Here is a 3,374-nt window from a genome sequence, read left to right as displayed (position 1 = left end):
AGCTCGCGAACCGGTGTTGCACCATATTTAGTGACCACCGTATATTGTGACTGTAGGGGGCGGTGTTGCATGCACTGTTGCAGGTCACAGAATATTGTGTAACACCGGGTCTAATCGACCAAACCAGAACCAGCTTCCTCTGACCTTGTTTCACAAACAAAAAGCAAAAATAATAATTTCTAAACCTATAAAAAATTTATAAACATATTAATCTCTAAAACTAATGCGCACCACTGCAGGTGGTGATGCGGGGTGGTCGTCCACCCCACTGTTTTTAGTTTTTAGTTTTGTTTTTAACGTGCCGCACGTTTCTTTCACTTTTGCAGCTTAATAATAATAATAACTAATAGTTTTGGTTTTCCTGTGACTTATTTGCAGTATGCTAAATGATAGGGGCATAATATACGCTCCCAATATTTTGTTGGTCTTTTTTTTGTGTGTAAATAATAAATGACTTTTTTTGCGTTTTTATTCATTTATTTATTTTTGCATCTTGAGATCCTATGACGTCATCACCTACTTCACTTCTACTCAAGTTTTATTATGTTAATGTCGAGTTTAACAATTATGTAGTCGTTCTACCCCTACTCTGTTGTCACTCTCTTGTCAGTCTGTTGTCAGTCTGTTTTCACTCTCTTGTCAGTCTGTTGTCACTGTTGTCAGTCTACTGTCAGTTTGCTGTCCTTTTGCTGTCAGTCTGTTGTCAGTCTGTTGTCACTCTCTTGTCAGTCTGTTTTCACTCTCTTGTCAGTCTGTTGTCACTCTCTTGTCAGTCTGTTGTCTGTGTGTTGTCTGTGTATTTTCAGTCTTCACATGGTGGCAGCTTGTTAGGAACTGTCTGTGTGTTTTCAGTGGTCTGGTTCCTGCTGCTCTGTCTACAGTCAGAAGTGTCACAAGCCGAATCATCTCTTCTGCAGGCTGCGGCTTCATGTCCTCTTTACGGTCGAACTCACTGCATCACTGCGGTCCTACAGAATTTGAACCCAGAGTGAGTTCTGCATCCACAACAAGAAGTTAGTCTGACTTTGGTGCTATCAGAACCAGCAGAGTAGGTTTCATAGCTTCCTCCCTCTCTGTGTTCTCAGGAATCTGAGTCAGATGGACCGATGGAGATTCCTGGTGTCAGAACTGATTTCTATCTGCTACAGAATCTCTGCCGTGGTGTCTCCTGTGGTCCAAAGCACGTCCCCAGAGGGACTCATCCCCATGGATGCTGACTCAGGTAATCTGATGAACACAGCCAACGCAGAAACATTCACGTATCTTTAAAACTTTTCATCCCGTTCAACTTCTGTTTCTGATCTTTGAGTCACTCCTTCTGCAGTTTTGGTGAAACTCAATGAAAACCTGCATCTCTTTCAGGAACACTGAGCTCTGACTGTTGGTATTAGAACTTCAGATGACAGACATTCAGTTCACTAAAAGCTGTAAAAATCACCTTTTGGGTGTGCAGCTCTGTTTTAACAGCAGAATCATCATTCAGATTTTAAACGGGTCACAGAACATTGGACTTTCCATGACGGCGCTGCCGTTTTCAGAACTTTCTTTTTACACAAACACAGGTTAAGCTCTGCTTATTCCTGCATCTTTCTACTTCCTCGACAGTTCCTACATTAAATCAACAGCATTCTCTCAGCTTAGATTTTCACAAAAGAAGTCCTGAATTCTTGTTGGGCTTTAGAGAAGAAATATGATAAATGTTGGAGTCTGTAGCTGCTTCTGTGGCCTTCAACCTTCCTGTAGAAGGTTTATTCTTTATTGTCCTGTGGTAAATAAGTAAAACAACATTTATACAGTAATAGAGCAACAAGGACATGGTGACACCAATGATTGAAAGCTGTTGTAAAGTTTCAATAGAACATATTTCTAATGTTTTTGTGTTCATGGACAGACACATCATCAAGTCTGCAGAAGATTCTGCAGGAGATCCAACCCAGAGACACAAACAACTTCTTCAGCAATGTCAGAGAGCTGAACACGCATCAAGGAGGTGATCGCAGTCCGATCCAGACCCCAAATAGTCCGGTCCAGACCCCACAGCCTGCACCCATCAGCATAGGTACATTCACCCACCCCCAGCCCCTGTGTTGTTCTGCTTCTTATCACAGTGTCAGTTTGATCTTGAAGAGATGCACCTTTGTGTTTTAATCCAAGTGAATGTTGAGTTGTAAACCTGTTCAGACCAGCAGCAGTAGGTGTTCCAGCCCCATTCGGTTACAGACTCAGACACCCGGCAGGAACATCCAGCTGTAGGATCACACCTGGTACCTACCCTACATGTGCAAACACAATTCAGTCAGAAGATCAGCAGACAAATTCTTTCAGTTCCTGATCAATGTCCTCATTTAAACACAGAGCAGTCTACAGACTGACCTTTGCTGTCTTCAGGTAGTGAGGTCTTCGGGCTGACCTTTGACCTGTGGTGTCTTAAAGTAGTGAGGTCTTCAGTCTGACCTTTGACCTTTGCTGTCGTCATGTAGTGTGGTCTACAGACTGACCTTTGACCGGTGGTGTCTTCATGTAGTGTGGTCTGACCAAGATGGCGGCGCGTGAACAACGCAAGGCTCAGTGTCTCTCCAGAACATGCTATTTAGCGTTTTTCTACCTACTTTTGACCGGACTATTCATCCAGAATTGCTCAGCGTTGCTGTTCTACAGCAGACAGGAACTTCTGGACATCTGTACTCAAACCTCCGATAGTTTTGTTGCCGATCTCCGACTCATTCCAGAGATCTCCAGAACACCGGAGGCTGCTTACTCCTCCAGGCCGGGCGGAAGCACACACAGACTGCGCCGAGAACGTAAACATAGGCGAGGTAAGCACAGAGGACTACGGGCTAAGCTAAAACTTACACCACATCGGCTGCCCTTACCCAGCATTTTCCTCGCCAATGTCCGTTCTTTGACAAACAAAATGGATGAAATCTGGCTCTCCATCACCAACAACAGGTGGATTATGAACTCGAACGTCATGATTTTCACTGAAACATGGTTAAACAACAGCTGCCCGGACAATGCTATTGAGTTAGCAGGACGCCACACACACCGAGCCGACAGGATAACTGAGGACTCCGGCAAGACCAGAGGTGGAGGTTTGTGCATTTATATTAACAAAGCTTGGTGCACAGACTCTGCTGCTACCGAGAGACAATGCTCCCCTAATGTGGAGTTTATAACGGTCAGATGAAGACCTTATTACCTCCCCAGAGAACTCACTTCCATCATACTCACTGCAGTGTATATCCCCCCGGATGCTAATGCTAAGCTGGCTATGAAAGAACTTTATGCAGCCATTAGCAAACACCAGATCAAATACCCTGAGGCTGCTTTTATTGTTGCTGGTGACTTTAACCACTCCAACTTGAAGACAGTCC

General features: G+C 44.1%; 1 long non-coding RNA gene across 1 annotated transcript; it reads left to right on the top strand.

Annotated features, from left to right (window-relative positions):
* The first annotated feature begins 911 nt into the window (after nucleotides 1–911).
* Nucleotides 912–2,045, top strand: LOC119429689. The gene is made up of 3 exons (XR_005187823.1): nucleotides 912–988; nucleotides 1,086–1,222; nucleotides 1,892–2,045. It is a non-coding gene; the product is annotated as an uncharacterized LOC119429689 (long non-coding RNA).
* The last annotated feature ends 1,329 nt before the right edge of the window (nucleotides 2,046–3,374 follow it).

The sequence above is a fragment of the Nematolebias whitei genome, unplaced genomic scaffold, assembly GCF_014905685.2.
Source record: "Nematolebias whitei isolate Nwh7 unplaced genomic scaffold, NemWhi1 Nwh_scaf_5631, whole genome shotgun sequence".
In the NCBI taxonomy this organism is placed as follows: Eukaryota; Metazoa; Chordata; class Actinopteri; order Cyprinodontiformes; family Rivulidae; genus Nematolebias; species Nematolebias whitei.
This window is presented reverse-complemented; position numbering and strand designations above follow the sequence as displayed.